The sequence below is a fragment of the Rhinolophus hipposideros genome (assembly GCF_964194185.1).
Source record: "Rhinolophus hipposideros genome assembly, chromosome: 9".
NCBI classification, from domain to species: Eukaryota; Metazoa; Chordata; class Mammalia; order Chiroptera; family Rhinolophidae; genus Rhinolophus; species Rhinolophus hipposideros.
Window position 1 is genome coordinate 85,655,879 of NC_138055.1, and position 22,800 is coordinate 85,678,678.

Below are 22,800 nucleotides of genomic sequence, written 5' to 3' on the forward strand. Positions count from 1 at the left end.
TTTATGGTTGCTTTAAATGTTTAACACTTTTTACATTTTCAAAGCTACATCCTCTGCTTCCAGCATCCTAGGGCTGTGTTCTGTTGCTTTGAAAAGTTGCTTTGAAAAAATTCATTTTCAAATGGCAAGTTTTAAAATTATGCAAAGAGAAGGTTTTACAGTACAGGGTGTTTGAGTGATTTTAAGTGGATAAAAGGGATAAAGCTGTAAAGGCAGGCCCTGGAGGCCTTTTCTCGGGTGCTTGTGATGACCCAACAGAGAAGGGATAGCGGCGGAGAAAAGGATTTTCAAAGTAGCAGCACATTCCCTCAGCAAACAGCACCGGGCCAGACCCTCCTGAGATCTCAGAGATGTCGCCATCAGGTGTGGGTGACCAGCAAGCAGTTAGGTTGAGCCATGTGTAGCCCTCATTTTTAAGATCAGAAATGATATAGAACTGTGGCAGTTTCGTGTGGCTCAGCTTAATAATTAGATGAAAACTAGGCTATATTGCAAGTATATTGCAGTGGGGCCAACATGCAGTGCTGTGGGAAAATGTGGGCAAGAGGACCTAACACAGTGACGTGATTGAGGCCAGGGGACAAGAAAGGGACGCCACCGCTGAGTGTTGTTTTTTGTTGTGTTGTGTTGTTTTTTTTTTTTAAATAAACTATTTATTGAGGTATCATTGGTATGCAATAAACGGCATATATTCTCAGTGTACAATTTGATAAGTTTTGACACATGTATACAGCCATGAATCCATTACTACAATCAAATAATGAACATATCCATCACCCCACAGTTTCCTCGTACCCCTTTGTAATTCCTTCTTCTTGTCATCCCCATCCCCAGGCAGACATTGATCTGCTTTCTGTCATTATACATTAATGTCATTTCCTATTATAGAATTTTATACAGAGTTATTCAGTGCTGTGTTTTGTCTGGCTTCTTTCACTCTGCATAATTGTTTTTAGGTTTATTCATGTTGAAGTGTGTTTCGATATTTCGTTCCATAGATACACCACAGGTTTTGCTTGTTTGTTTTTTTCCATTCACCTGTTGATGAAACCTGTGTTGTTGGCTATCACAATAAAGCTACTGTGAACATTCACGTACAAGTCCTTGTTTGGTCATAGGCTGTTTTCTCTTGGTATACACGTAGGAGGGGAATGGCTGTTTTGTGCGGTAGGTGAATGTTTCACTTCGTAAGAGACTGCCAACCTGTTTTCTAAAGTGGTTGTCCCATGTTGTTTTCCCACCAACAGTGTAGAAGAGTTTCAGTTTCTTCACATCCTTGCCAACACTGCCCATCAGTCTTCTTAATTTTTACCACTCTAATAAGTCTATAGTCGTATCTCACTGTGGTTTTAATTTGCATTTCTCAGTTGACTAATAATGTTGGGCGTCTTCTCATGTGTTCATTTGCCATCCACATATCTTTTTAACTGAAATGTGTCTTCAAATCTTTGCCTATTTTTAAATTGAGTCGTTTGTTTACTTACTAAGATTTGATAATTCTTTGTATATAACTATACGTAAGTGCTTTATAAGATACATGATTTACAAATATTTTCTTCTAGTCTGTAAGTTTGTCTTTTCATTCTTTTAGCAGTGTCTTTCAAAGAGCAGTTTTATATTTTGATGACATCCATTTATCAATTTGTTCTTTTATGGACCATGCTTTTGGTGTTGTTTTTAAGAAAACTGCCTAAGTTGAGGTTGCAAATGTTTTTTTCACCTGTTGTTTTCTTTCAGAAGTTTTGTAGTTGTAGGTTTTATATTTGGGTCAGTGATCCGTTTGTATGTGACATGAGATAAGGATTGAAGTTCTCTCTTTTCTGTGTGTGGCCATGGGGAGTCAGCTGTTTCAGCCGCATTTGTTGGAAAGACTACCCTTCCTCCACTGAATTGCCTATGCACCTTGGTTGAAAATCAGTTTTCCATATAGGTGTACATCTATTTCTGGACTTAATTTCAGTTTCATTGGTCTATGTGTCTATCATTTCACTGATATCACACTCTCTTCATTTCTTTAGCTTTAGAGTAAGTCTTGCAATCAGGTAGTGTGATTTCTTCAGTTTTGTTCTTTTTCAAAATGATTTTGGCTCTTCTACTTCCTTCATATCTCCTTATAAATTTTAGGAGTAGCTTGTCAATATTGACTTGAAACTGTGCTGGAATTTTGATTGAACGTGGTTTTGGTTGAGAGTTTGGGGCATTCGTGAGGATGTGTCCATGGCAGGGAAGTATTCAAACATCACTTTTTATATCTGAACAACTGGAATTTTTAAGACCAATGCAGCACTTAAAAAATTTTCCACAGCCTTCCTTTCAAGTTTATTGAAAACCCACCTGTGCAAAATGGTGTTGTTCAATGCCAAAGGACACACAAAAAATAAAATGTTCTAATTCTGGTCTTTGTTTCTTATGATTCCACTCCCTACCCCACCTTTTGTTTTTCATCTCCTCCTAGAGGGAGAAAGAGAGTGAAGACAGTTCTCTCAGGCAGCCTTTCACCTCTGGGAAAAGATGGCAGGTACTTGGGAGGGTCTGTGCTTTCTTGAGTAAGAAAGGTCCTTTTTGCTATGTTCTCTTCCTTTCCCGACATGGCTGGAGGCTCATTCACCAAGTGTTAGACTGTTGTACTCTATATAATTTTCTCTCATTACTTGTGAGTCATTACTTGACTCACAAGTTGAACACCTGTAGGGCCCCAGAGGACCTGGACATGGGAAAGCAGCCCGGTGACTGGACTTTCGCGTGCATTGTGGGAGAGAGTGGAAGTTGGGGGTTACCCAGCATGAGGATGACTCTGGTAAGCTGACAGGCAAAGCCACAAATCTGGAATTTTGTGAAACCACCCAGTTTTCAAATGCTGTCTCTCTAGTTTTTGGAATGGCACAGGCCAAATTAAACACATCTGTGGGCCAAATTTAGTCCACTGGTACCAGTGTGCTGCCTGTGATGGATGAGCTCTGTTATGTGCTTTCAGGGTCAGCTCTTTCATCAGCTCCCTAAAAATGAATTTCAACAATTGCTTATTGAGACTCAGTATATGATGAGTTGGGAATGAGGGTAGGGAAGACTTTCTCTGGCTCTGGACTTAAGGGGGCTCCTGCTCCAATGTGGGGCTTAGTGGCATAGAGAGGCATTCCAGTGCCACCTGCTATTCACTGCTGAATCTGGTCCTTCCCAGTAGCCTCACTGTCACTCATTTCAGGCTTTAAAGAAAGGCCTGGTTGATTATGCTTGGAGGAATCCTGGAAGGCTTCTCCAAGGAGGTGACATGTGGGCTAATTATTATACACAGAGTAGAAATTAGCCAGCTGAGTGTCCACTAGAACAGTGTTCATCAAACTTCTCGTCACTGACCATTAGTGGAACTTGAAATCAATTTAGTGGTTGCCAATCAGGATTTAAATTAAATAAAATAGGATAGCATATAGTAAAGGCACATATTTTTTGTTTTGCTAAAAGTTTTCTTTCAGTGTCACACACACATACATACGTGCATGTGCTTCTAATACACGCATATTTTTAAAATAAATTTTTGGTTGAAAAACATAGTCTGGAAAAGTTTTCATTTTTGAGGAAGTAAACAAGGAGATTAAAAGAATACTTAGTAAGGATGATCCTGTTATTTCTGAGATCCTTTTATAAATGTGCCTCCAAATTGTTAACTCCAGCTACTTACTTGCAACTATAACCAGGTCTGAATACCTGCTCGGACAGGCATCTCCTGATCACCGTCTTCCGAGCTCCGTGACCAATTAATTGTGAGAGTGAACAAGTGACTTTAATTCCTAAGTAATTTTTTCCCCTTTATTGGTAAACTAAACAAATTGGTTTAAACAGATAGTTTTCAAGCCCTAAGTTCCACGGAACTTAGACAGACTGCACACAGTTTACGTAAACAGCTAAATTTGTCCACTGCTGTATCATTAGCACTAAAAATTACCTGGGAACATAGTAGGTTTCAATTAATATTTGCTGAATTAATGTATCTAGCCACAGAGTGCCAGTACATTTTATGTGAAATCAGGCATCTTTGAATTAGTTGATAAAAATTATTACCGAAGTCTCACTTGAGGCACAAAATTTGAAATAATGCAAATCCTAGAAAATTAAGATTTTTGCCAAGAATCACAAAATTCACAAAGCCAAGTGGAATTCTCTTCTGAGCTTAGCTCTTGCCTCACAGCAGTGTTGCTGTGCTTTGCCAGGTCAGTCTCGCGCCATGCGAGATCTGAGCGCATCCCCTCAGAAAATGCACCTGCTCCACGTACGTTTTAGAACTAAAGTCTTAAAAGGTACTTCTCGGGAGTTGTGATTTCCCAGGCGTGTGCTAGGTCCTCACGATGAACACGACAGACACAGTCTCTGCATGCTAGAGCTCATAGCTCACCGTGGGAGATGCCAAATGCTTCCGCACCGAGTACACATGTGCTCGCAGGTTAACGTCTCTGGGCAGACCCTGCATTCAGGCTTTGCCTGCCTCTGTGTGCATGTAATATGCAGTCAGCTCATTGATTTGGAACGGGTCTCTCTGACTAATGCGAATTCTGGGAGACTGTCATCTCCCTCGTTCTGTAGTCCAAACTAATATGTTTGGGAATAAGATTGCACTTGGGTTTTCTTTTGTTTTTGTATTTTTGTTTTTTATTTTTGCAAGGATCAGATTGCATTTGCAGTCAATTAAAGCATATGAACCTTTTCTCCTAGAGTGCGTTTAAGACAAGTGGAAAACAATCTGAGTCTTTCTGATAGATTTTTTTTAAGGTTGGTGGGATGTCACTTTTATCCCCAAACAAATTAAATCTTATCAGTATCATTCCATCAATCTATCCACATTATTTTGATTCTTGATTATGTCAGTCACCATACATATTGTCCCGTCCAGTTGTGGGAAGGCATCAAATTAAAAGCCTGCCTTCTGTCTCTCTCCCTAGGTTGCTGATAAGCTAACTGAAAGTTTTATTTTTAAGATTATTGTTGTGTCTTGGCTTTGAAAGATCTTGCGTGGCAAATTTATGTGACCTCCGACCTTTTTTATTTCTTTGGTCTTATTGCCAAGCCACTAAACCCAGCTGAACGCCATCAAAGGAATATACTTTTGATGCCTGTAAGCACTCCTTAATGGTAACATTATCCCTCTTCTAAGCAGGTTGAGGACTTATAAAGGAAAACTTAAATCTATGACAGTTGTTATTTTATATTTTAATACGCAATCAAAGCCTCTTGAACTAATTCTCTCTTTGCTCCTTACTGTCCACAAACCAGCAGCAAAGATACACTGTCAAGGGACCGTGAGGCCACTTGTTTTTTTTAGTCAGGGTAGATAGAGTTTAAACTTTTATGTATTTGATCTTGCAGACTAAAATTAAGTTACAAATATATTTTTTTAATATTCTGAAAATTTGGAGAACAATCATTTGGGGGAAATACTGTGATTAAAGGGTTCGTTGTTCGTATTTAGAAAATGGGAAGGCTCAAAACTTTGTGTCCATATAATATAACTTCCATATAAAGGACTCTTTAATGCCTGTGAAAAAACCAGTGTTGTTCATTAATGTTAAGAATTTACATTAGTCATCTGTTCACTCTGAGTAACTGACAAGGCACTTTGGAATGTTGTCTTTCAACAACTACACTGATTTTAACTTCACAACGTAGTTTTTAAGTACATGTTTCAATAAACCAAGTGATTTTTGCCATCTGCCAATGAATTTCTGGCTTAGAAATATTAGAAACAGGGCCACGTTATGACTTTCATTGGTTGGAGGCATGGGGGCTTTTGTAAGCCCCTTCTTCTATAAAAAATATTAAAAATTACAGTTTGTGACTATGTTGGTATAAAGATGAATACATAATATTATGTATTTAAACATTGTCTTTGACCTAAAATTTATTTGTCTTCTGAATTAAAAAGATATTAAAATATTTTCATGGCCCCCTCCAAAAAACTATTGTGGGCTCTCGGCACCGTCCCTACAGTGTCTGATGGATGTCAGTTCTGATTAGAAGTTTTTTTCCTTTTCAATTTATTAATTGTACCTTTGTATTTAATATTCATATTTTTTAAATGGGAAAAACCAACTCCATTTTCACAGAGCACTTCTATTAAACTCAATAAACAACTGAGTATTTGGTAGGAATAACTTGTATCACCCCTGATGTATATCAACTATTCTAAGTAAGATATAAAAGTCTTTTAAAAATTTGGTAAAATAGAAACGTATGTCCTTTATATAGCTGATTCAAACCAGCTACATACATGGTCTGAAGCTATCAGCATTTACCCATTTTGTAATTTCAAACAGTGTATAATGTCATGAAATAGCACATTTTCTCCACCTTTAATCCTCCTTCCTTTCCTATAGCAATGTAAAAATGTGTTTCTCTTTTACCATCCAATACTTTTAAGGCTTAATAATATAAGGTCAAATATTATTTCTAATTTATTCATATTCTAATAATGAATCTACTGTGTATCAAAATGCTATATCTTTTTGTAAAGAATCCAAGGAATACAAAAAAGCAAAAAGAAAAAGATTATGAATCCTATCACTCAGAAATAAACCTCATTAAGTGAACACTTTGTTCGATATCTCTCTAAGCATATGGATGGATGGATGGATGGTTGGATGAATGGAAACACTTTCATAAATGTGGGATCATATGATACATGCTAATTTTTTAAATTTGAAAGCCATTACACTTAATTTTATTTGAATTTTACTGGGGAAAAAGAAAGTGAAAATTAAGAAATCACTGAACTTTGAACATGTTTTCAAAGTTCAGTAACAAATTTTTAACAGTAACAAATGTTACTTTTTTTTCTTTGAGGTTAAGGAAAGAGGTGATGAAGAACTTGATGTTTTTGGTTTTGGTTTTGGTTTTTCTTTTTCTCCAAATGTGTTTCTTAGCAGACATGATTGCTGTTCACCTAGTTCTCTCCCTCTTCTGGGATATAGGAGAATTCTGTTTCCTCACTCCCTTCAAGGTAGGTGTGACCTTGTGATTTGGCTTTAGCCACAAAATGTGAGCAGAAGTGACCAGTGTCACTCATGGGTGGATGGAATTAATTGCCAGATCCCCAGTCTCTTCCTTTCTTTCCCTGTCTTGGTAAGCATGGATGCCCATGCAAATGTGGAGCAGCATGACATCAGTGTGGCGTAAAATACAGAACCAGCCCCGGGGAGAGGCTGCCCTGCAGAGCTGTGTGGGCGGGTTTGCAGTGAGCAAGACACGAACTCATGTTCTGTCAAGTTACTGAGGCTCAGGGCTCATTTCCTGCCATACGTCACTTAGCTTATCCTGACTGCGGCCATCTCCATGTCAGACAGTAGTGATTTCTTCCTGCCGTGATAAATGAGATCATAGGCATCTCACTCTTTTTCCTTTCTTCCCTCTAGATTTTGGTTAGTTACAATGGTATTTTCACACACTCAAGGTATATAATATATACATTCTATTCTATAATCTAGCCTTGATTTTGAGTAGTCATATTATTATTTTCATAAAATCGAGATATATAACATTGTGTTATGCTCAGTTGTTTAAAATTAGTTTTTTATTTAGGTAAATTCACTGTCCAGTAATGATCTTTTTACTGTGGCTTTCCTATTTTGATAACAAGAAGCAGGTTTGGGGAGACAGTCTGCTGGGGGAGCATTTCACCCCAGGACGGAGAGATATTTTGTCATTTGAATTGTTGGTACATAGTGATAGAAAAAGCAGACTGATTTTCAGTGGTTTGTTTCTGTTTTTAAAATTATCTATAAACAATGCATCCATTATTGCCTGCATCTGAAGGGAACCATTTCCCCCTACCCACCCTTGGTGTGTATGCCACTGCTGATTTTTTAAATTTTATTTATTGCACTGACCAGATTGTCAAGATTTTTAAATGATGGATTCTTAAGTTGTTTTCATGTTCAAGAATATCTACCGATTACTTTTGTGTTTGAAAATCATCTTGGCTAGGAATAATGTTCAGAGACTATACTTTATTCCCCTTAGATTTTGGAGGAATTGCTTCATTATCTTTTGCATTTAAAATAGTGTTGAAAATTTTGACTGGCTTACTCCTTCTTGTAGGCAACTTGCTTTTTCTGCTTGAAGAATCAGTTTTTGGAACGAGAAATTCAACTATTTAGCCAGAATGTGTCTCACAGTTCATTATTCTACTTCAATTTTTCCTAAAACGGAGTATGTTCTTTCAACTTAGAGATTCTGATACTTATTCATTTTAGGGATGTATTTTTGTATTAGATCTTCAAATACTTTGGGTGGATAGTCTACTTCAGGGGTGCCCATTATTAACCTTTCAATGGACTGGATTTTTCTCTCCTCTATATCTGTCATCTTTCTCTAATTGCTTTAAATTCTGCCTTCTATGTCTGATTACCTCAAAACTTTCAAAATAATTTTATTTTGAGTCATGTTAATTCTATTCCTTGGTGTTTCTAATTTATTTATTAGTTACATGATGTGTTCTTTTGGCCCTAAATTTATCATTTTAGCATGACAGGCTTCTTTTTAAATTTTATTTGGTTATTTGATTATCTCACTGTTAAGCTCTTGTTTTACAAAAAAAATATTCATTTTTCTATTAATGCTCTTAAGTTGTTCTATGACAAAATACTTCCCCTTATTCCTTGGGGATTGTGGATTTTTTGGTCAGTTTTTTTCCACATAATGTTCCCTTTTTAAATCACTTGTTATTAGTGACTAAGAAATTAGTATGTTACTCAGTTACCATGCCATTTCATTCCCTCTTGCTCATGTTCTAATTTTGCTCAGCCTTTGGTGCTCTGACACACTGGGGTGATTTATCTTTGTCACCCTTCTGAACCCCTGTTTGTGGCCCTCTGAGGACTGGGCATGTCCTGTTCTGTCCACTTTCTTCAGCTTAAAGGGCACATGTCGGTGGAGGAGTCGGGGCAGAGAAGTGAGCTGGGCTGAGTGGTTTCTGTGTGGGCCACGTGGCAAAGGGCCACGTGAGCCCTTTCGTCTCTCCTGAGACCTGGGGAAGGTCTTATCACGTCTGCCAGTGAGTGTCCATCCTCATTGTTCACATTTCTGATCTCCCTATCCCTCCATGTAGCACTCGCCATCCCCAATCTACCGAAGTCAGAAGAGAAAAATCATAGGAAAAGCCACTTAATTCATTAGCCCTCTCCTAATTTGGGGATATCAGAATGGAGTTTTATTGAATATCGATACAGCTTCGGGGAGGTAGGAATTGGAGGGTGGTTTTGCCATCTTTCTTGGTTGGCTTCTTTTTTATTACCTTTTGTTCATTTCCGTGGTATTGGGGAGTGGAGACTCTGGGGCAGGCCTCACTCTGCCATATTTACCCAGACACCATCTTGGAGTCTATGTTTCTAAGTCTCTTCAAATTAAACACGGATGTGTGAGGGAGGAGTTCACTGTGTCCTAGTTATCACAGAAGGTGAGTAGCTGCCTACCCTTAACCTTGGCGGTATTTTGTTCCTATGAAGTTGCCCCCCTTTTTTATTTTCTGTCCATTCCCAGATTATGCAGTATAATTTCTTTGGTTTTTAACTGCTAAGTAAACGAAACGTGGGAACATTTGGTAACACTGGCCATGGAGAGCAGAGTTAAATGAATATGTTAATTGTAATGGACCATTCCTTTTAATTTGTTCTTTTGTCCAATAGTATCCATTTATGTAGTGAGTGCCTACTGTGTGCTAGGCACTGTTGGTGCGTGGGATACATCACTGAGCAAAACCGACAAAGCTCCCCTGCCTGTGAGTCGCTTATATTCCAGCAGGGGTGACACGGGTGTGTGGGATGGGGGCAGTCAGCAACAACAAATATAGCACACCCATACAATATATAGCATGTTACAAGGTGGTCTGTGGATAAGAAGGGTCATAGAGGAAAATGAGAGTCATGACTGAGAATAGGGTGGTCAGAGCGGGCTCTACTGAGATGTCACCTTTAATGGAGGAAGTCAGCAGAAGAATGGTCCACGGAGAGGGACCAGCTAATGCCGGGCCCCCAGGTTCCAGCCTGGCGGGTATGTTCAAGGAGCAGGATGGATGACAGACTAATGGAGTTGGGTCAGGTCCATGAGTGTATGTGAGGAAAATGAATGACCTAGCAACTTGAACTTTTAAAAATTGTTATACTGTTTTGAAAAAATTCACTGTGCCAATATTCACTTCATTGTTTTTTGCTATGGGAGGATAATTTTCCATGAGTGATCTTTAAAAAGCAGAAACAAATAAGCAAAAAGCCATTACAAAAGCACGTCTTGGTTTTGTCATAGAATACATGTGGGAAAAAGTGATACGACAATAAATGAGTAATTGTTGATTAATAAGAAGTCAGAAAACATAAGATCTGTAGAAAACAAAATTGTTTTTTAAAAAGATAGTATGTAACATGTCATATCTAAACAAAGGCTGGAAGTCATCTTGATACAGGAGCGTTAGCATGTCCCTCGGTAGACAGGGAGGTCCCTGGTGGAATAAACAAAGACAGCCATAGCCTAAAACTTCAGGTTTTGAAATCACTCCTTCGCTCCAGGACAAAAGGCCTTGAGGTTAATCATAAAATTCCTTTTAGCCTGGCAAATGGAGCAAATCTGATAGATAAGAGAGGGTTACTTTGCTAATCCCTTCAGGATGGGCAAGCAGAACAAACCTGGTAGACGAATTTCATTAGAAGGCGCCAGTTCCCTTCTTCAAACAGCTCCCCTTCCCCAAATAGGCAAGGGAAGGTATAAAAGTAAGAGCTGTTGCCTCAGTCACGGGCCACCACCATTCAGGGCCCCCTCCCACTCGGGAGCTCGGACTCTTTGCCTTCAATAAACTATCCTCTTCTTAAAACTCTTTGCCTCTCCTGGGTCCATTTTTCCATTCTTCGGTCTCACGAGACACGATCCCGGCCCACACCCAGAAACTGCCGGCAGATCCAACATCATCTACATCATTTGGGGACTCACAGGAAAAATATTTCTACATCAGTCTGGCTTTACCTTTTACAAATGAGAAAACAATCTGAAAGAGGCTACATGACTTATCCCAGGTTACATGACTAGCTGGTGGCAGGTTCAAATTTAGATGGTACCCGGGCGTGCTAATTCTTAGCCCAGAGCTGTGTCCAGCCTACCTCCTACCTTTTAATTCAGGGAGAACTCAATTACTGCCGGCAATTTTGTTGTTGACCTTCTATGTACTTGATAGTCAAATCAAGTTTTCCATTACAGTAAGTATGATTTGCTTGTGTTTTGCAACACGGCCCTGTTATTTGGAGTAGGCTATCACTTCATCATCCTGGAAATCGATTTTAGAAAGACCAGTTTATTTCTCCACCTCTCTGTGAGGACCAGATTGTTCTCTGTGATCATCTATCAGAACAAGGGGTTCGAATTAGTTTTCTTTTCAAAGTGCTTTTCTTTCATTTCCAGGCAGCCAGTCCCTGACCCAGAGGGATTTCTCTGCCAGCCATTGCCCTCAGAGACCAAGGTTACCCTGTGGGCCCTGGAGGTGGTGGGTCAGGTTAGCTTTCTCAGCCTGGCAGCCACCCCCCACCCATTCCCTTTCCTCCCGTAACCGACTCTTCTGTCTGATAGATACTCTTTTATTTGTGTGTGTTTTTGTAAATGGCGTTATTTTGAACATGTATTTAGAAATTTGCGTTGATACAGATTTCATTGTTTTTCTTGCATGTTTGATTTAGCCATTCTTTCCAACTCTGTGTGGTATTCCCTATGTGCTCATTCATATTTATCTGTTCCCCTAGTAGTAAGCTCTTAGATACTTCCAGCTCCTTTCTTCCCACAGTTTACCTGGTGTAGTACAACCTCATACAGGACCCCTCATGAATCTGTATGAGAATTTTTCTGGAATATATAAACCCCAGACAGGATCACTGAGTTATAAGGTGTGTGTACATTTGCTAACACAAATAATGTAACTTTGCACAGACAGCCTTATACATGTCCCTTATGGCTTTTTGGGTTTTTTTTCAGAATTTTTTTTTGGATACGTACACCCAGGAGCAAGATTGTGTGCTATGTTTAATTTTACCTCCGCTGCCAGAGTTCTCTCTAGAATGGCTGCCCAGTCTTCATTCCCACCAGCAGTGAATAAAGTTCATTAAATCTCTGCATTTCAGCCACAACTTGGTATTGTCTAGATTTCTATGCACATCAAGTGATTTGTCACTGTTGTTTACACTTTGATTAAATTTCTGCCTTTGAGCATCTGTTTATATGCCTGCTTTTGTGTTTCCTCTCATTTGAGTCACCTAACCATGCCCGTGTCTTCCTTCCTGTGGAGGGTCTTATCTTTAACTCTTAATTTCAGGAGGACCTTGTACATCTATGTATAGTATTCACGCATTTCTTTTCTAATTCTGCTATGTCAGTGTGGATCATGGTCTCCTTTGCTGAGCAGACATCTTTAGTTTTGATGTAAAAAAATTTATCTTTTGGGTATTGATTTAAAAAGTCACTTCTCACTACAGGTCATAAAGATAATCCTACATTGTTTTCCATTAACTTTATAGTTTTACCTTTTATATTTGGGTTTTTATCCACGTGGATTCTGTCACTGTTTATGGTGTGAAGTAAAAGTTCAGTTTTATTTTTCTCTACGTAATTAGCTAGTTTTCCCCAGTTTGGAAAAAACCTCTCCTTCCCCCAGTATGAAATTTTAAATATCATTACAAGAATTGTTATCTTTGTATTATAATAATGTCATCCCACCCAACATAAGAATGACTCTCCATTTATTCATATCTTGCTTTGTGTGTCTAAATAAAGGTTTTAAATTGGCCCCATAGAGACCTTATGTGATCTTTGCATTATTTAATTTCAAGATCTCTTTTGATTTTCATTGCTTATTTTATTTTTTGTTATATCTTGTATTTGATATTGCTAGAATGTAGAAATGCTTTTTTATTTTTTGTTTTAAATTGGTCTTTTGTGTGGAAATTTTGCTCAGCCCTCTTATTTGTTCTAATGGGATATATATATATATATATATATATATATATATATATATATTTTTTTTTTTTTTTTTCCCCAAAAGGTGCTTTAATTGATGAGACCTCAAGTGCTGTTTTCTAGCTTGAATTTTTGGATAGTAAACAGTCCATGGGGACCACACACAAACACTATGACAGAAGAGTTGTTACATTAAGTCTTTTGATGGGACTTGATTGTGGTGAAGCTTTATGACATGTTTGAGCAACGCACTGAAGGGGATCCCATCTGAGTTAATACTTTGTCCAACCACTGTAGGGGTCCATTCAGATGAAGTTCAATCCAACAAGGAGTGCTCGTTACCGTCTGCCTTCGGTATTCTGCTCCCCACCCTTTCACAAAACTCATTCTTATGGTGCACGTTCTAGTTAGCTGATACACGGCTTCAAAACCCTGATTAACAGACTGAGCCAGAAGAGCAGCAAATTCCTGGTTGTTGAAGATCTTCAGATTACAGCCTGGTAGAATTTTACACACTGTTGCAGGGTGCCAGCCGTATCTCTGATTACAATTGGGGCTCTGCACAAAGATTGCACTATCACTTAGGCACTCAGCAAAAACTTCTAATGGGCTATATATTGATCCTGGTCTTTTTCCATGTATTAGATCATAGAGTCTGAAAATAGTGATAGTTGTATCGCTTCCCTTCAAATGCTAATACCTAATTTCTTTTTTTAATTAATTAATTTATATTAGTTTCAGGTGTACAAAACAATGCAATAGTGAGACATTTCACCCCTGACAAAGTGACAACCCCCCACCCCCAATCTATTGCCCCTCTGACATTGTATATATCTATTACAGTTCCATTGACTCTATTCCCTATGCTATACTCCATATCCCATGACTGTATATATAAAATTATAGTTGACATACAATATTATTCAGCTTCAGCTTCAGGTGTACAGTGCAGTGGTCAGGCATCTACACCGTCCATGAAGTGGTCTCCCTAATAAGACATGTGCCCATCTGACACCCTACACAATCTTTACAACATTATTGATTATATTGCCCAAACTGTCTTTCACATCCCCAAGGCAATATTGTTACCAATTTGTGCTGTCTAATCCCTTCCCTTTCTCCCTCATCCCCACCCCCCTCCTTCCTAGCAATCATCAGTTTTTCCTCTATATGATCTCACTTATATATGGAATCTAAAGATCTGAATAAATGGGCAAAGTAAACAGAAATAGTCTCAGAGATATAGAGGAAAAACCTAATTTCTTCTTCATTCTTTATAACATTGGTTGGGACCTGCCTCCACTATTGTATTCTACAGTAATGGTAATATGATTGTGGATATCTGTGTCTTGTTCCCATTCTTAAAGGGAATACATTTTAAAGTTATCCGTTAAATCAAATGCTTATTGAAGACTTTCACGATCTTTGCCAAGTTAAAAACTTCCCCATATTCCTAATTTTTAAAGAAATATTTTTTTTTAAAAAATCATAAATAAGTGTCAGATTTTATCAAATACTTTTTTTTGCATCTATTAAGATAATGACTTTTGTCTTTAGACTATGATGTGTTGAATTAATTGATAGATTTTTATGATGTTGAAATTATTCCAACCCTGGGATAAATTCTTCTTGTTCACCATCTATTATTTTAAACAGATTTTTTTTTTACTCAATTAATTAATATTTAGGATTTTTGCATCTAAAATTATAACTGAAATGAGCCAGTGATTTTTCTATTTTTTTCTTATATTCTCCTTAACCTGTTTGGGATAAAAAGTAGAGTAACCTCATAAAATGGGCTATACAGCTTTTGTTCTTTTGCTATTTTCTGGAAAAAACTTACATAAAGTAGTAAATTAAATGTCCCATGAACATTTGGTAGAGCTCACCTGTAAACGCAACTGGGCCGAGGGCTCTTTAGCAAGGGAGGGCTTTGATTGCCACTAATACTTTGGTTTATTCAAGTTTTCTATTCTTTCCTGCACCGATTTTGACATTTTATATATTCCTAGTAATGTGTCATTTTATCTACATTTTAAAAATTTATTAGTATACTTGCAAGTGCTTATAGATTGTTGCTCAGCACATTTTCACTTCTCCCGCCCCGTGAGAAGATTTAATTCTCTGTCCTATTAGTCTTGGATTTGGTCACATGTCTTGCTTTAGTCAATGGAACATGAGTGGACTTAACCTGAGCAGAAGCCTTAAATGTCCTCAAGCAGGGGTTAGCCTTTCACTCCTAAAAAGTGGCCTCACTGGAGGGGAAAAGTCTCTTAGCTCAACTTTCTTTTTTGTTTTGGTCCAGCAACCCTGAAGCATATGACACTTCCATCAGTGATAACTCACAGCCGCAGTGACCTGGGGAGGCTGATATATTACCAAGCTCCCCAAAGGAATGTGTATAGTTTTTTAAAGTGTTACCCCATGGCCAACTGTGTCACTCTTACAAAGAATTCATATGTGCTTACAGCATCTCCAGTTATATCGCACAATAACTGAAGTTATAGTTAAAAGACCTTTCTGTTTTTCTAGATCTCTGACTGCAGGTTTATCTGACACACCTAGCAGTTGTTTCCATGTCTCCTGGGCCTTTCCTTTCCTCTATGGCCTTCAGTCTCTGAGCTGTGCTCTTGAACCCTGTAGAGATCTTTCAGGTCACCATTAAGGCAGCTGCATATCCCAGGATGCAGGACACAAGGGGAACGTAGACGGGACACGGGCCCGTGGACTCTCCCTACTCAGAGTACCACCTCCAGCCACGGGAGACCAGAGCATGCTGTCTGCACAGAGATCTGTTGGAAGAGGTTGGGAAACTCGACTTGGGGGAAGATTTTGTTTGTATGATCCATTACTGAAAAAGTGTGCATTGTGTTCCATTTTATGCTCGGCAAGGAGCTAATGGCAGGCAAAGGAGGGTGCGGAAGTAGAAGTCTCTGCCCATAGAGCTGGAGAGACAACAATGTTGTATAAGAGACACAGGAAAGTCATGTGAATCGTTTAGACCTGACTCTACATGCTGTAGGAATTGGAAAGGAGACTTTTTAGGTTTGAGGCCAGAGCAGCCATTGACCAGCATGAGTGAGGAAGGAAGAGTTAGTTGGAGAAGGAGGGGCGAATGCTGTGCTGCTTTCATTCCTGTAATGACCACAAAGATGGGGGCTGAAGCAGGGAAAGTCAGTGTGGAGGATGGGGGATATGGAGACTGGGAGTGTTCATCCCTTCCAATGGGTCCTTGGCTTCACGGTGGTAGAAGCGTTGGTCAGAGAACGTCGAGCCTTTTGGAACAGGTGAGCTTTAACTTCACTGAGAACGCGATGAAAGGATTGCGTGAAAGATTTAGGATCTGTTGAAGGGAGAACGTTTTGTCAGTATAAAAGGATTTCACTCCTTGCTTAGGATTTTAAAAACTAGGTTGGATATTCTTATGTCATAGTATCTGGTGGTTCCTAACCAGGGGGAGTACTGCCTCACCCTGTGGTGTGTGGACCCGTGTGCTCAGGCTGGGCTGAGGGATGGTACGAGCACTTAGTAGGTGCCTGTCCATGATGCTGTGCACTGGGGACAGCCCCGCACAGTGGAGAGTCCTGCCCAAAATGGCAGTGGCACACTTATTGAGAAACACTGGACTTCCCAAACTTCAGTCATTTGGCTTCTACTTGTACAATTTTTTCCAAGTCTTGGTACCACCTGTACCACTACCTTAATGCTTTGATTAAAATTTGCTTTTTATTTTAAAATTGATTTTTCTTTTTTACTTTTTGGTCAGTCTTTATCTGCTTTTTTATTTACTTATCTTAATCCTTGCAATCATGAGTTTGAAAAGCTATTTGTACTTTTCTAATCGTATTAAAATAGATACATGACTATTCTAATACAGACTGTTCACCCATGGGCCACCGGACGTGCACACCACTAGTGGTATACACACCAAGCTTTGAGAAGCAGTGGCCAGACGGTCACAGTGGATTAATTTATAGCTTGGCCTGATTTTATGTAGTATGTCCATGGGAGTTGACACGAAAGCCTTAGGACTCTCATTTTTAACTAACCTCACATTCAGCAGCATTCACAAGCGAGAAGCGCCTCGTGAGGATGCTTTTCCAAATAGAGATGAGACTGCACAAGCAGCTGTTACTGTCTCTTTCTGTGTGTACCTAAGCTCTTCTTGGAAGGGCCCGATGTTCTCTAGGCTGGGGGTGCTTGTGTGCCCCTGATCTCTGTCCAGCCTGCGTCCACAGACGACTGGCCATCTCCTAGTTATGTGGAAGGATTCACAAAGCATATGTGACCCCAACAGTGTGGAGGATGAGAGCAAATACTGTTCTCACTTCCAGTTAGTTGGCTCAGAGCATGTGCTGCATTAATAGTTGGCCCATAGTCAGAATGATGACAGAATGCAGCCCAGTCACAGAGGCTCCATCCCCAACACCAATGAGCGGAACTTAAAATCAGTTAAAATAAAAACATTCATCAGCAGCAACCAAACAAATGAAAAAACGATCACAGCTTTAGGCCATGTGCTTTGAAAAGCTGCAGGCATTGAAGAAAACACCCCGCCCTGGCCCCTCAGCAACAAGACTTGGAAGGGAAGGTGAGAGGACAAAGTCCTCAGGATTCCTGGTAAAGCAGAAAAGTTTGGAAAGATGCTGGCTGAGGAGGTGAGTACACAGCCTCCATATGTGTGGGCAGTCACCCTCTGCAGAGACAGGAAGGTCACTCAGAGCAGGCCGTCTCCCAGGCTCCGTGCTGAGTTACGGGAACGAGACCACAGGAGTGAGCGCACCCTGGCTGGGCAGAGTGGGATCTGGTGTAAGATACTGAATTCGCTTCCAAAGAGACGGCAGGGTCTGGGACATCCAGCAAAGGCAGGCCTACTGAGTCCTACGGCGGCGCCTCAGTGGCAGACATTACACAGACAGCAACAGCTCAGGGGAGAAGACAGCTGGTCCCCTAGAAAGTGAACAGAGTGTCAAGGATCCATCAACTTACTATAAGGAGCAAGTAAAAGTTTTGGACAGAGATACTCACACATAAGTATGTACAAGATGAAGAGAAGTGTCACGACAGCTATGTGAAAATGCTACAGCAGAAGAAGGAAAGGAACACAGCTTACAAACAAACAAACAAACATATAACCAATCTGGTCTGAGAGAAAAGCCAATCCAAGAAAACTCAACTTCACAAGTATTTCATGCTACTGTGTTTCCCCGAAAATAAGACCTAACCAGACCATCAGCTCTAATGCGTTTTTTGGAGCAAAAATTAATATAGGACCCGATAATATAATAATATAATATAATATAATATAATTTAATATAATATAATATAATATAACTTAATATAACCGAGTCTTATATTAAAATAAGACCAGGTCTTATATTAATATTTGCTCCGAAAGATGTATTAGAGCTGATGGTCTGGCTAGGTCTTATTTTCAGGGAAACACGGTATAGAAGAGCTTGGTATCTATTCAGTAGAAATAAAAACTCAATGTAATTATGATAAAACAATGAGATACTTTCTAAATTTTTACTTTTAATTGTGATATAATATATATAAAATTTGTCATCTTTTCTATTTTTAAGTGTAGAGTTCAGTAGTGTTAAGTGCATTTACATTGTTGTGCCACCGACCTCCAGAACCCTTTTCATCTTGTAAAACTGAAACTGTACCCATTAAACAACTCCCCATTTCTCCCTCCTCGAGCCCCTGCCAACCATCATTCTTCTTTCCATTTCAATGAATTTGACTACTCTAGTACCTCATATGAGTGGAACCATAGAGTGTCTGTCCTTTCAAGACTGACTTATTTCACTAAGCATAGTGTCCTCGAGGTTCATACCTATCGTAGCATGGGTCAGAATTGTTTTCCTTGTTAAGACTGCACAATATGCTAAAATATAATATACCGTGTTTTGTTTATCCATTCATCCCTTGGTAGACACTTGGGTTGCTTCCATTTTTTGGTTATTGTGAATAATGCTGCTATGAACATGGGTATACAAGTATCTCTTCACGTCTTTGCTTCAGTTCCTTTAGGTATATAACCCAGAAGTACAGTTGCTGGATTGTATGGTAATTCCATTTTCAATTGAACAGCCGTACTGTTTCCATAGCAGCTGTACCATTTTACCTTTCTCACCAACATCTTCACAACACTTGTTATTTTCCACATCTTCACAACACTTGTTATTTTCTTTTAAATAATTTCTTTTATTTTTCAATTATAGTTGACATGCAATATTGTATTAGTTTTGGGCGTACAACATAGTGATTAGACATTATATAACTTACGAAATGATCCCCCCAATAAGTCTAGTGCCCATTTGACACTGTTCATAATTATTGCAATACTGTTGACTATATTCCTTATGCTGTACTTTACATCCCCACGACTGCTTTTATAACTGCCAATTTGTAAATCTTAATCCTGTCCCCTTTTTCATCCACTCCCCCAACCCATATCCCATCTGGCAACCATCAAAATGTTCTCTGTATCTATGAGTTTGTTTTGGTTTTATTTGTTTATTTTGGTTTTTAGATTCCACATATAAGTGAAATCATATGGTATTTACCTTTCTCTGTCTGACTTATTTCACTTAGCATAATACCTTCTTGGTCCATCCATGTTTTGCAAATGGCAAGAGTTTGTCCTTTTTTATAGCTGAGTAATATTCCATTGTATCTATGCGCCACTTCTTCTTTGTCCATTCGTCTATCAATGGACAATGGTTGCTTCCATATTTTAGCCACTGTGAATAATGCTGCAATGAACACAGGGATGCTGATGTCTTTTCTGATTAGTGTTTTGGGCTTCTTTGGATACACATCCAGAAGTGGGATTACTAGATCCTTCTTTGCCTCTTATTATATAACCTTTGTTTTAAAATCTATTTTGTCTGATATAAATATTGCTACTCCAGATTTTTTTCGTTTCCCATTTACCTGAAGTATCTTTTTCCATTCCTTTACTTTCAGTCTGTGTGTGTCTTTCAACCTGAACTCTCAAGTTAGCAGCATGCAAGTATGTATTGGTCTTGTTAGCTTATCCATTCAGCCACCTTATGTCTTCTGATTGCAGTATTTAATCCATTTATATTTGAATTAATTGTCGATATGTATGTAGTTATTGTCATTTTATTATTCATATTTTTTATTTTTTTCTTCGTCTTAAAGAATTCCCTTTAACATTTCTTGTAATACTGGTTTGATGGTGATGAACTCCTTTAGCTTTTTCTTATCTGGGAAGACCTTATTAATTTTATAACTGGAGGTTTATTCCCTTTCATCAATCTCTCCTCTTTCCTCCCACACCCCATCCCCTGGCAAACACCATTCTACTCTCTGTTTCAATGAGTTTGACCGGAAGTCTACTTTCTTTTTCTTTTTTTCTTTTTAAAAATCCATCTTAATGGGTGTGAGGTGGAATGCGATTTTTAAAAGATAGATTGAAGAGCCAAAAAAAAGAAAAAAGAAAAAAATTGAGAATAAAAACACAATACGGGATTTGAACCAGGAAAAAAAGACAAAAACAAACAAAAAACCAGAACAGACTTAACCAAAGGTCAAATGACTGGCATGAGGAAAGGCATGAGATAATCACAGGGAGTTAAAGCAGTGAGAGAGAAAATGACTGTCGTGGAGGATAGGCAAAGCCATACAGCATATGAAGCAGAAAAAGAATGCAAAGATATAAGACAGGAAGATTTTTTTCTGAAAGGAAGGAAGAACTAAATCTTTGTTCAGAAAGTCATGCAGATGCCTGGAAAAGCATATAGAAAATGACCAAGCTCTACCTGGTCTAAAGTTTCAGTACAATAAACTCCAGACAGAAAGAGTAATTTACATAAAATGGGAACGGTCCAGTTGGTATCAGAATTCTCCACACCAACATTCTCTACCATGAAATATGAGCAAGGTCTACAAACTTGTAAGAGGAATAAAAGTATTTAAATCATATAAAATTATATTCATAATTTAAAAGTACAATATTAAAATAATGTAATATGACATTTTTAAAATAAATATTAAGTTATTATCCAGCAGTGAAGGCAATAAGCAACCTTGATCTGAAAGAACTCAAGGAAAATAGTAACCATGAACATTTCTTGAGAAGAACCACCCTATGATTAAATCGATCTCAAAACTCAAATCAGAATAACAGACTCAGAAGTGGAAATGCCATGGTTAAAAAAACAGTGGCAACAACAAAAAACACTGGTGAACATTCAAACCATTATAATGTAGTTTTAAAACTGAACAGCTGGGGAGTTTATTGTTACAGAAGAATATAAATGTTATGCACGTGGCAAAGTAAAAATGATGTAAGTGACAAAAGTCAAGAGGTGTGAGGAAAGGGAGGGAGATATAAAGTGTTCATTGTGAGTATTAATATAAAAACGTGCAGTTTACGTCTTAAATTTTCACGCATTTTTTTCTCAGTGTTGAATTCTGTGTGTGTGTGTGTGTGTGTGTGTGTGTGTGTGTGTTTTAAGTATTTAACTACAGGTCAGAAAGCCATTTAGTTGACTTATTTTTCTTCTGTTATAGTCAAACAAAATTAAATAACTCTAAGAAAAAAGCTGTTATATTGTTCTTCCAACAGTGTATGTGCATAAAGACATGTCCCAAAATGGTGTTCACCAACTGTAAATACAATGGTGGGATATTGGATAGCGTGTTTTCTTCTTTATATTAATATGTTTTTGTGTTGCTTGATTTTTTTAATGAGCCTGTATTTTTATAAAAGCGATAAAATCATTACTGTTAATATAAAATACTGGTTAGTAATATCATCATTATTTTGATTGCTTCTTAGTTCAGAATCCTTGACAATGATTTTACAACTCATGGCTAAGGTATTGGCAGCAGCCTAGAGGCCAAAGGCACGTGCCGTGGGAAGCATCAGCTCTTCTAATAGGATGCCTTTTGCCTTCTTATTGAATTCATAAATCAAAAACAGTGAGCTGGTGAGTGTGAGGTGGGGTTGACTGGAATTCCTGTGATGCTGGTGACAGGAAGTGTGTAGAACAGTGTGCTATCATACCCATGTCTGAACCAGGAATATCAAGACCTCATTTCTAGTCCCGGCCTACCAATAACCAGCACCATAATGTAGACATTTGGAGTCCTTCTCAATCTCTGCACTTTGCTGCAGTGAATTTCTTTCACTTGAATGTGCCGTGTTCTTCTGCCTCAGGGCCTTCGCAGATGCAGTTCCTGCTGCACAGGGTGTACTCCTTTCCTTTCCCAGCACTGGGCTCCTTCCCATGTTCAGGGCTTAGCTTTAACCCCCTTCCTCTGGAAGGCCTTCTGTGTAACTGCTGACCCTTCTCATTGGATATGCTGGGAACACGGACCGTCATCACTCAAGGTCAGACTTCCTCAGCCGGCTGACCTCCGCGAGACTGGAATCCAGTTTAGGATTTCACGGTCAGGTTCTCCCACTCTGTTACTGCAGCACATGCTTTGTCTTCTGGCTCTGGGCTGTGCCCGGACGGTGACTCTCCTCCTGTGGCCCGTGCTGGGACAGTGAACTCAGCTTTCCTCTCCACCTGCTACCTCATGGCCTCTAAGTTTTGTTTTTTCTCAGTGGGCCTTCTGGCTCCTGCTTCTGTTAGAAGCTACAGCCTTTCTTGATGATATTCAAGTTGATCAGGAACGAGTAGCTGTTTTGTTGAACATGTTACCCCCAAGCACTAGCCATTCCTGCGGGAGAGGCATCCCTGTGCCCACAGGCCGTTGCGGGAGGGGCTGGGGGCCGCACAGGCATCCTCCGACTCCCCCAGAGTCCCCTGCCTGGCCTCTCTGTTAAAAGCGATAGAAGTGAAA

At 38.9% G+C, this 22,800-nt stretch overlaps 1 protein-coding gene across 4 annotated transcripts in view; it reads left to right on the plus strand.

The window, feature by feature from the left end:
* Positions 1-22,800, plus strand: part of CRADD (CARD and death domain containing adaptor protein) — a 204,674-nt gene that overhangs the window by 178,264 nt on the left and 3,610 nt on the right. The window lies entirely within an intron of this gene.